A 12346-nucleotide genomic window follows, 5' to 3' on the forward strand; every position below is an offset into this window, starting at 1 on the left:
ACGTCAAAATGTTAAAAATTCAGAAAAATGACGTTTTGCCGAGTTTAACAACTCAGGCGCGTATCCAGGGGGGGCGGCGTTGGGGCGCGCCCCCCGGGTAAGGAAAAGATGAGAGAAAAAAGAGAAGAAAAAAGGGGAAAAGAGGGGGGGAAGAGGAGGAAGGATGGGAAAAGAAAAAGAAGAAAGAGAAAAAGAAGAAAACGGAGGGAACAGAACAAAAATGCCAAGACACCGGGAATAGAAAGAGGAACAGTGACATAATTACAGCACTGATCCCTATAATGTACACAGGGTAGCCAGTGACGGATCAAAGATTTCGGAAGGGGCGTGCGCCTCAGCCTACCCCCCCCCCCCTTACACCGACAACTCCATTTTTAAAGTTTCCAATTTTCCTCTCTCACTAATGTATATATATATATATATATATATATATATATATATATATATATATATATATATATACTATATATACTATATTATGACGCGTGTGTGTATGGAAACCTAAAACAATTGTAAAATTGTGCTATGAAACCAACTGTAGCTGGTCTTGAACTCGACCGAGTCGTCGGGGAACAGGACGTATTTCGGTATTAGCCTAGGATCTATATGCGAACTGCACTAGACATATGTCCTTCGATGCAACATTGTCATCCAGAGATAAAATGTTATACAACGCGAACTGAATGCTACTTGTTACCCACCCCTAGTACCGTAACTCATTCAATGAATCTAAAAATAAAATTTTCCGCATGCGATTTGAGAATTGAGCACATTTCCTGTGAATATCATGTAGTGGATCCAAAGGTGTATCATTGCCAGGGGGGGGGGGGGGGACGCACACATCACTTCTTGAGATTGTTTCCAACTGCATGAAAACGCGCTCCCACAACCCTACGCCCACCCCTCTATAATCGCTTCCCGATGAGTTACGAAACCAGACCCATCGTTTACAAAAGTCTACTTGGATTATTTGTCCCCTGATTCTTTTACCCATGCATTTCCCCCAAACTAAATTTCTAAGCCATGCGATCTAAAACTTAAGGAGGTTGGGAGCATCATTGGGTCTGGGAAGTGTTATTTCCGGTGATCTGGGAGGTATATTTGCCAAAAATTTCTGGTATGCTACGCGCGAACCCATGGTCGCGCTCCGCTTAGATAGTATCAGATGACAGACAATCGTCTCCACCAGTATCCAAGATTGATCTGCGCCCATGCACCAATAAATTAACTGTCTGAATTTTCGAAATTTCCCTGACCAACATTCCTTAACATTTTTCCCTCTTCTCGTGCAATTTTGACTGGTCTGTTAGGGGTTGAAGAAGTTTTTTTTTTCTATAATGGTTGTCCATAAATGAAATTTTGTGCAACATTATGGGTATGTTTTGAAGTGAATTTATTTCACGAGAAGTGTGAATTTTCAAATTCTGAACGAATAATGGGCTTAAAAACGTGGGGCTGGCGGGTATTGTGGGCCGCCACGTAGAATCACCTACAAAAGCAATGATCCACAGGAGATGCGATGAGGTCGAACATGATGTGTGACTGGTGACGATCTCCAAAAACGTTATGGATGAAAAAAACATATTGGGAAATTACTTGGTTTACTCAGGCAAAAGTGAACATGATGGTCATTTTCCAGCCCGAGATGTGCCATTTCCGGTGATCTGGGGGGTGTAAAAACCAGAAATTTTCTTGTACGCTGCGCGCCAACCGATGGTGGCGCTCCGCCTAGATAGTCATTCGCGCCCCCGGGTTAGAAAATCCTGGATACGCCCCTGCAACTCGTCAAAACGACAAAATTATTAAATTTGCCGAGATACAACAAATCGTCAAAATGACAACTTTCAGATTTTTGTCATTTTGATGACTTATTGTATCTCGGCAAAACGTCAATTTTCAGATTTTTTTTTTTCATTTTGACGACTTGTTATATTTCGGCTAACCGCTAAAATTCAGATTTTTTTTTCATTTTGACGACCTGTCGTATCTCGGCTAAACGTCAACTTTCAAAATTTTGTCATTTTGACGACTTGTTTTATCTCGACAAAACGTTAAGATTCAGATTATATACCTGGACCAAGGGTGGCGGAACCGGGCGGGGGGCACAGTGGGCACGTGCCCCCCACTTTTCCTCAGGTTAAAATGTGCCCTTTTTCTATATAAAAATTGAGGTGCCTCAAGTTAGCAAGAGGCCAGGGAACCAGAATGAACACTCGAGAAGGGCCATTTCCGGCCATCTGAGGGTTTGTAAAACCAACAATTTTTTCTTGTACGCTCCGCGCAAACTGATGGTGGCGCTCCGCTCAGATGGTCGTGCATACAACTTGGCAAATCCTGGCTAAGCTCGTGACTTTTAATGAATTTCTGTGGGTCAAACTCAAAGCTATTTCGAATGGAAAAAAATTGTTAAGATATTAACAAGAAGAAAACTCTAATTCGTAGATTCCTACATTAGCAACTAGCATGATTTCATCTCATTTTGTCGCAAAAGAAAACTTGTTCTTTGTTTCCCAATTTGCGCATTGGATATAGCAGTGCTAGTATGCATATTTTCCTTTAGGGGGGGGGGGGGGCGTTGATGGAGTGATGTGTTTAAACAAATAAGATAATACAATAAGAGTTATAAAGGGTACTAAATATAAGGCTGCATCAGTCCAATCGAATTTCTTCAAAGTGCCCTTTGATGTCGGTGCCCCCCCCCCCCAGATTAAAAGTGCTTCCGCCGCCCTTGACCTGGCCATCCCCAACATGAGTGTATATAAGAAACATTTTCTTTTTCATGGATGGTGCGGGGGGGGTGCCTTCAAGCCTAGATGTACAGGTTTATCATATTCTTTGTTATATTTTATACTTTTTTTGTGAGACAAATTGCAGTCTCACCCGACACAGCGACATTATCCCGCCTACGTGTCGTTGCACAATGTATGTTTTTCTGGAGGCAGCTGAGTACTGTGTTAAAATAATAAATAAGGTAACTAAATAGGAGCTTAAAAAATATACTGTCCCATTTTTCCCCTTCAAAGTGATGTTCCCATTTTTTCTTCTTCTAATTTACCAAATTTTTGGGGAAGTGTAAATTTCTAAAACGTGAGATTATAAAATAAAGAATGTTTAGATGCAACTTGCAAGGCCTCAAAAGTGCCGTTTCCGGCAATCTGAGAGGCATTTTTGCCAAAAATGTTCTGGTACGCTACGCGCCAACCGATGGTGGCGCTCCGCTTAGATAGTGTCACGGGAACTTTCGGGCACAAAAAGTTCTGCCCCCCAAACTGAAATGGTCCCGTACGCCTATGATCGGGACTATACTTCAATGTTAATTGGTCAGAAATCAGTGCCTGGGGGAGAGGGGGGAAGGGGAGACTTGTGTGTCAAATTTAAACAAGTTTGGGCTGAAATGTCAGTTAATTAGGCTAGGCCTTCCCATGCAATGATATAGGTTTAGCCTAGGCCTAGTCACATATCAGATTTATCCACATGAGAAATTATGTAAAAATGAAAAACCACATGACTAGGTCACAGCTTTGCACTCCTAATGTTATAAGCCTCATACTATAACACAGACATGAGTTTTATTAATCTCATGTTGTTCTTATTCTACAATTATACTTCCCAGCGGTATGTTTTGAAGCACTGTCAGTGAGGCAGATTATATTTCCATATTAGGCACAGCAGATCATGAGATTGGTGTAAATCTCAATAAACTGAACTGCTCATTGGCATAGCAGGCTTCCTTATGGCATTGATTTTCTGAACATTAAAAAGGGACACCTTTACAGTAAGGTATATTATATGTTTCTATATAAAGCACATCAGGTCATGAAATTGGTGTAAATCTCTATAAACTGAACTGCCCATAACAGGATTCCTTATGGCATTGATTTTCTGAACATTCAAAAAGGGACACATACAGTTTTCATGGGAGAGAATGTTTATATAGATACAAACTGATAAGATTTAAACATGGTTCAAAACTCAAATAAAGACCATTAATGGAATTGATTTTGTTTTAATTTGAAAATATTTTCTAACAAATGTGACTGGCTTCTGTTAGGTGCAGAAATATATAACTCTTTCTGTTATTATGTGTCATTTTGTGTGGCAGAACTGGAAGATTTTTCCCAAGAGGAGCTAACAGCCATGACAGAGTACAAGAAACACACAACCTTGAGCCTTCCGATACCGTACTTGCAAACTCCATGGAAAATCTGTTGGCTGCAGTTTACTTAGCCCTATGATAGTAAGTGTTGTTCAATGTAAAATGGGACAAACTAAAACGAATGACAGCGAATGACCGAATGACAATTGACTTTGTACAGGGTAAATGATCATTTGCGAATGACAGCGAATGACAGCGAATGACAGCGAAGGACAACGAATGACAACGAAGGACAGTGTTGAGTGGAGAAAGAATGATAAACGGAGTGGAGTAAATGCGGTTATTGGTTTTCTGCGCAAAAATGCTTTGAGGAAAATCGCATGTTACGTGTTTGTAGTGTAATTTACGGATAGAAACCACAGGGAAATATTTTGTGTGAGAATGCGCTTGAATGCTGTGCTTTTTACCTCTGTAGATTTATATAGAAAGATAACTGAAGCCGTTTCAAGATTATAGTATTGTTAGTTTCTAACAATTAATATCGGAAAAATGACGTTAAATTTACTTTTTAAAATCAGACTTCCAATTTCGCTTACTATAAGGTGCGTTTTTATCTTGTCCGTAGTAGATATAGATACCCACGAAGTCTGAACTGTGATATCCGGTTGAAGCAAATGTCTGTGCTGTCATTGTCATTCGTTTTAGTCAACGCATTTTTTTAGTGTGTACAACATATTGTCATTCGTTATGTGTAACGCAATTGTCATTCGTTTTAGTAACACCCATGTAAAATGCAATTGAATACTGCTGAGTATTACTATTAAGTAAAATATCTCTATACATAAGTTGAGCAACTAAAACAGTTTGTGGTACAACAAAGACATGCTTCATATTGCTTTATATTAAACTACAACTCAAACCAAAAATGAGTTGCATGGGTGATTGATACCATGTATAAGTTATGCATGTAGAGGTCAATTGAGGTCACTGCGATCATTGCAATAACCCATATCTCATACGTCCATACACTTCCTCCTATTAAAGTGTTAAAGATATTGATTTATCTTTGCAAAAGATTGGTCACTTACTGTACTCTCTGCCAATTGTGGAAGCATAACTTGAAGTCACTGCAAAGTCATCAATTTTATATTAGATGAATTTTCTTGTGGTAGTGAAATTCAGTTAAATTAAGGTGCATGTGTCTTAAAAATTTAAAACAGAAAGGCCAAATCAGGACTGTACAACATATAACTGTACACAATTCTAAGCATTCCTACAATCTGTATTGTACAGTAGATGGCAAGTCTCTGACTTCTAGTTTTAATTCTCTATGGTATAAACAAATAGTGTGACCTTGGCCTTCAGTAAGGGTCAGTTCTTTTTAAAATTGTTGTCATAGAGCAGTGAGATACCTTGGCTATCTCAGAAATGGGGGGTGGGGGGTTGGGAGAAGATGTAAACTTTCAGTGAATGTTATTTTACTGTATCAAATTTAAGCAATTTCACAAATCTTTTGTTGCAGATGAACTTGGCATTTTCTCTTTTAACTCTGTTGTTTTGGGGAATTTCAACATCGAAAGATGCAAGGGTGCATCCTTGCAATCATTCATAGATGTAAAACAAGTAAGTTTCATTTTTTTAGATTTATGTTTATTCTACATAGAATTGCTGATAGCCCACTGATTAATGGTAAAGTGGAACCAGTTTAGATCTGTAAGGAAATTGAACAATTTATTTACTGAGATGTCAGCCAGAAACAACAGGACTTTGCAAAGCATGGAAACAAATTGTCTAAAACGAAGAGAAAATTGCTTTGACAGAGAACTTTCAGTGCTCCTACCTTTATCTACCGTAAAATGACAACAAAAACAATGTTGAACCAATATCACACCCTTTGGTTGGACTATAGGCTAAGTGCTTCAAATAACACTATTGACTCATTTTGCTCCAAGCGACTATCGTGTAATGCACATTTACACTTTTGACCTTCGCCTATTATGCAATTGGTATGTCAAGTTCACGAACACAGGCTGTGTGTACTAACATCTCCATTTTCTTGTTTGTCGAAAAGATCAGAGGAAACGAGCGTCATAGTGGTGATTTAACCAGGAATGAGGTGGAAAATTCTTTAATATTAACCAGGATAATGGTGACATCAACCAGAAAATGTTGTTTAATTTAACCAGAAAGAGGTGGAACATTCTGTGATATTAACCAGGATAGTGTTAGCATCAACCAGGTAAAGTGTGGTAAATTTGACCAGGAAAGAGGTGAAACTTTTATGATATTAACCAGGACAGTATTAGCACCAACCAGGAAATGTTGGTTGATTTAACCAGGAAAGAGGTGGAATACGCTTGATATTAACCAGGATAGTAGTCCCATCAACCAGAAAATGTGGGTTATTTAACCAGGAATGAGGTAAATACCCATTGATATTAACCAGGATAGTGTAAAAATCTCACCAGGAAATTTAACCAGATTTTCTATACTAGGAGGAAACCTGGTGAAAACAACCAGGATATGGAGGGTGACATATAAACGCATTTAAAATTTCACCAGTTCCTGGTGAAATTTCACCAGGTTGTTTTTTAGAGTGTATAGATAGTTGAGAGTGATGAAGGCTACCACTTTTAATTAGTACTGGTCCGATGTCGGTGTTAAGATTTTTAAGAGGAAGGTAAAATAAAGGGAAATTTTACATGCCGTTCTTGTATTTTAACTAAATTCTTATTGTTCTTAAATGATTATGCAATTAAGGGTAAAAACAATCTTAAAATTGGTCGAAGTAATCGCGATATACTGAGCTGCCCTGAGGTGGAGCTGTATTTTAACCCCGAAAAACACCCTAAATGTGCATCAATGCAGCTGAAATAAATACATGATGTATTTAATAGACTCGAAAATAAATGTGTAGTTCATTTAGGGTCAAACATTATCGACATTAATTGTTAAAAAAGGTTAAATTTGTTCAATAGTCGCATTTTTTTATGATTTCACACTAAAATGCCGTATTGAGCTGCATGCCCTGAGGTGGAGCTGGGGTTTAACCCCGAAAAACACCCTAAATATGCATCAATGAAGCTGAAATAAATACATAGTGTATTTTATAGACTCGACAATAAATATGTAGTTCATTTAGGGTCATATATTATCGACATTAATTGTTAAAAAAGCTTAAAGTTGGTCAAATGTCGCATTTTTTATGATTCCACACTAAAATGCCGTATTGAGCTGCATGCCCTGAGGTGGAGCTGGGTTTTAACCCCGAAAAACACCCTAAATATGCATCAATGAAGCTGAAATAAATACATGGTGTATTTTATGGACTCGACAATAAATATGTAGTTCATTTAGGGTCATACATTATCGACATTAATTGTTAAAAAAGCTTAAAGTTGGTCAAATGTCGCATTTTTTATGATTCCACACTAAAATGCCGTATTGAGCTGCATGCCGTGAGGTGGAGCTGGGTTTTAACCCCGAAAAACACCCTAAATATGTATCAATGCAGCTGAAATCAATACATGATGTATTTAATAGACTCGACAATAAATATGTAGTCCATTTATGGTCATACATTATCTCAATAATTGTTAAAAAATGCTTTAAGTTGGTCAAATGTCCAGTGGCGTCGCCAAGGGGGGGCCAGGGGGGGCACGTGCCCCCCCTGGAAAACCTAGTGCCCCCCCGGGTGCCCCCCCATCTGAGATTTGGGTTGGTAAAAAAATATATATATATTTTGTTATATTCAACTCCCATCATCTGAGTTGGTATTTCATAAGGACAAAGAAGCACAGTAATTCGTATTTTCTTCCAATGAGCTGCGAAAAAATTAACAAGTTTATCCTTGAACGTCGGGTATCGAAGTCGTAACCCGCGCCATCACAACAGGTGTCGATATTTACATTGAATGTGTCAGTGCTCACGCCATACCAGCGGATATACAAGTCCGCTTCGCGAGCTACATGACTGTGAGAAGGGAGGGTACTGCATTATGTTGCCTTGGTCTGAGGTTGACAGGTTAGGAGCTGACGAAATGTGAGAATGTGAGGGTCCGCAGGCACCATACTTGCCTATATTTGTGGACCCATATATTAACCCTGTTGTGTAAGGGGTGCAGAGGTCCTTTGAGGTCAGATGCTTGTAGGAACAAATGGCGAATGTTCACACCTGCATACTGAGCCATACTCGATGTGTGATCAAACTTTGGATTGCATGGTGAGATCCCTGATAGGAGCCAATAACGATGCTGGAACCTGTTACATCTTAATAGATAATGGGCGAAAACGAGAAGGTCAAGAAAGGAGTCGGGATCATGCACACATTAATTCAACAAATGTAGCTTCTATTGATAGGGTTAGGCATAATATCGACAGCATGTGGTTCATATCCTCCGCAAAATTCTGCGCCTTGTTAAAATCATTACCTCAATAAGAGCAATTTCTGGAGATATCTTCAGATCGAATTTAGCATCAAATGTGGCAGCATTTTGCATCTAGCCCATCCTCCGTATGCGAAAATTTTCCAAAGGGGAGGGGGGCAGTGGCGGCGGAACCGGGGGGGCTTGGGGGCTTGCAATCTGAGAAATTGCAGGCTTGAGACCCATATTTTAGGGCTAGGTATTCGCAGCATAAAACACTCGGGAAGTGCCGTTTCCGGCCATCTGGGGGTTTGAAAAACCCAAAATTTTCTTGTACTCTCCGCGCCAACCAATGGTGGCGCTCCGCTTAGATAGTCTCTACACATTAGTCCCCCCCCAATAATTTTCCTGTTCCGCCGCGCCTGGAGGGGCACCCCCTCCCCTTAGACCCCTCCCCAGGACGTTGATCCGTATCCACCTAAGTGCCCCCCCATCAAATGCTGGTGCCCCCCTGTGCCCCCCCAGACTGAAAAGTCTGGTGACGCCACTGCAAATGTCATTGCAACCCTTTTTATTTTACAAAACTCAGGTCACAGTGAGACACCGTAGCACAGTTTCAAAACGGGGCGCGGCTTAACACAATGGCTTCACATAATTTAATATTATTAAATGCACTGAGCTGGAGCTGTGCAAAGCTGTAACCCCTGATGGTCAGTCACGCCATCAGTCGTATGTATGTTCCACCAAGACCGTGAGGACTGGGTGTTGTTCAGTTTAATAATCTACTTCCGTATTGCTACTCTCACAACTCATTCCATTCTTAACACACAACGGAATAATTTCCACCTATTCGGGTTACATCAAGATACTCTTCATTGCTATTTTCAGTTCAGCTATTTTCAGCTAAGTTCAGGTCTCTTTTCAGCTGACGTAGAACTAGAGGGATTCAATCAAGGATCATTGGTTGACACGACTACATCGTCAAGTGAACTATTTTGACTTTCAATGTAAGTGTTACACTTCTGTATGTATTAGTATTACAGATATGGTTATAGTCGTATACATGATATTGATATAGGCCTACATGATAGTATACTGTAGTGTATGTACCAGTCTTTACCGTATCAACTGTGGCGTTAGTCCACCAGGAAGTGTACTGTTAGCGCAGGTTTACAATTTCCTGATCATTTTAAGTAGTGTTCAAACGATTGTGCTAAAACAGAAAATAACGATTAATTTTTCCATAATCGGGCCGATTCCGATGAATTGATAAAGAGAAAATATCCCGTTTATACAAAATCGGCAATAAAGTATGTGATACTGATGCTTTTCCTCTCTGTCCCCTTTCTTTGCACTTAATGTAAAAAGGGGCTCTTATGTATCCTTTTTGTATGTACCAAATCACGTCTGGTGTTTCGCGGAAAGAAATAACAAGATTTTTTTACAAATTTCCAAAATACGAAAAAATGGCATCCTACCGAGTAACCACTTTGACGTGTATGCCACCTGTCATATGCGCTCAAATGCGCTAAGAATAGTTGCTCAAAATATCCATCTCAAAAAGTGTCTCAGACAAACCATCCATCTTCTATCTTTACCAAAGTGTAAATATTAAGTACATATTTCTTACATTCCCACACTATTTTGTACTTATTTTCAGTATTATTCCCTTTTTGAACAAATATAAATGTTACGAACTTAGTTAAACATCCTTATTCGTTACATATTTAACTCCATTCAAGTTCAATTAGAAAATGTAAGCTTAGGCCAATCAAACTGAACAGCAAAGTGTACCATCGTAACTTCTTTAATATTACTGTAGAATGTTACCCGATTGATGTAAAGAACTCATAGCAACTAAAAACTACTCCAATATTGTTTTTTTTACGTGAAAACTGCATTTACTTTTGCAAAATTGATTTGAGCAAAATTGTAGACCGTATTCCGAGATCCGTTTACAATGTAACAACCTAATGTTAGGCCTAATGCGACGGCTATGGATTCGAGGCACATCGGCGTTTCTGCCGAAATTAAATTAATTCTGAGGGAATTGCGGCAAACATCGAAAGGTTGAAAAAATGGCGATGTCGCACGCACTAGCGTATTTTTCTCGGTTTTGCGTAGCTGTGCCGCCCAGCGCCCCGCTGGGGAATTAATTTTTTTTTACAATCATTATTTGTTGAACTTACCATTAAATGTGATATTTTTGGTTTTAAAATCATAAGAAAACATTTACCCAACTTCAAATAAAAGTATCTTTGCAATCTGCCTCGAAATCTTTGGCAAATTCATAAATGAAAAATTTGCCCTTACTGTGAACAACAATGTAAAGTTGTATGTACTTGCATACAGCGATATGAGTTTTGGTTACAACTTCCGGGTTGCCATTTTCTTTTCGTTCGATCGGCGGCAGTCAAAGACTTAATCCCACCCCCAACATAAATACGTCATTTGACAGAGAATAGAATTGTCTAAAAGTGGGATCGTCTAAGATAGGGTCCTATGTATTATATATTTTTTTAAGATTTTAAACTTTCATTTGTTGTTTACAGGTAGGTAATAATAAGAATTTTACTACATGTATATGACATTTTATAGCTATTATTTGCTTTGTACGATTTTTTAATTCTTGAATAATTTTCTTTCTTAAAACAACACTGAGCTGCCGCCCCTACATTTAGTAAAAATGTCAGTTTTTGATGATTAAGCCCCGCCTCCAAGTCTGGTTTGTAGCAGATTGGCTATGACTCATGGCAGCTACATGTTAGATATACGAAAATGGCTACCCTCGCGACCAGCCGGAAATTTCCCGCAATTTTCTGTACTGTTGTTAGGTACGGGGTGTGTAGTGTATTGCACGCTAATTACGTATGTACTGCTGAAGTGCATTTAAAAACTATATATATTAGGCCTTCTTTTAGTAATAGCCACATTTGCATTGTACTGGTTTTCAGGCAGCTTTTCCGAGCAAGGGCCAGGGTAAGTTTGTTTGAATGCCTAACTGTGTGTTTTCATTAAGTTTAGTTTCCAACTTATATATTAACTGTGACTCCATAATTTTAATGGAATAATACAACAACTATCCATTTGGAATAGAGTGTCTATTGTGCATTTCTAGAATGAAGCATCATTATGAATTAACAGCTTGTTTGATATATTTCCATAACCCCCCACCCCCCCCCCAAAAAAAAGGAATTAAAAACAAATAATAATCTATCACATTTTATTTTCACTGGGGTACATATAAAAGAGGAGCCGGCCATACCATCACAACTTTTATAAGACTATAAAAATTGTATAAGGTTAAATATGTTTTTATTTCGAAGGATATAAGATGTATAAGGTTATAAGAAGTATGTTTAGCTTTCATTTGAACCGGTGATGTTTGCCATCAAATATATATACAAAGAATTAGAAGAAATACTAAACTGGAGATGAACTGGGATGGCTGGCTATTGGGGGAGGAGGAGGCCACCCATCACTTGCAAATAAAAACTTGTAATCTTCTTGCACATTATTTTTTCCAAGTCATAAATCCATGAAATCTTCATGTCAGAAAAATTGAGATGGAGAAACGTGGGTTGTTTTGATACTTGGAAGCGGACACCATTTTGATGGTAGTCACAGCAATTTCAAGAGGAAGTTTTATCAAGTTGTAGTTTGTTGCTTGCTCCATTGTCAAAACAGTGAATTAAGGCAGATTTATTATTAGAGCAATGTGTGACGTTAGTTTGTTAACATAGCTCATAGTCAGTTGGGCAATTAATTCTACAGCAGTGTCACAGTCACAAGCTTTATGTAGAGTTGTGAGTACATCTAGGCTATTGTGCATCATAGATAGTGCTGTCCTTATCACTGGAATGCACCCAGTGGTCCTGGAATACCTA

At 38.7% G+C, this 12346-nt stretch overlaps 1 protein-coding gene and 1 long non-coding RNA gene across 28 annotated transcripts in view; both read left to right on the top strand.

The window, feature by feature from the left end:
- LOC139977164 (uncharacterized) overlaps positions 1 to 12346 on the top strand; it is a 371700-nt gene that overhangs the window by 200642 nt on the left and 158712 nt on the right. Inside the window, exon 1 of one of the 27 annotated variants that reach the window (XM_071986375.1) lies at positions 9155 to 9466. The exons of the other annotated variants lie outside the window; for them this stretch is intronic. The gene's annotated coding sequence lies outside the window, so the exon portion shown is untranslated. Of the gene's footprint in view, positions 1 to 9154; positions 9467 to 12346 lie in introns of those variants that run through there. 27 annotated transcript variants of the gene reach the window in all.
- Positions 3374 to 7665, top strand: LOC139977818 (uncharacterized). The gene is made up of 3 exons (XR_011796701.1): positions 3374 to 4237; positions 5619 to 5719; positions 6168 to 7665. It is a non-coding gene; the product is annotated as an uncharacterized lncRNA (long non-coding RNA).

This window comes from Apostichopus japonicus, chromosome 12 (genome assembly GCF_037975245.1).
Source record: "Apostichopus japonicus isolate 1M-3 chromosome 12, ASM3797524v1, whole genome shotgun sequence".
Taxonomy (NCBI): domain Eukaryota; kingdom Metazoa; phylum Echinodermata; class Holothuroidea; order Aspidochirotida; family Stichopodidae; genus Apostichopus; species Apostichopus japonicus.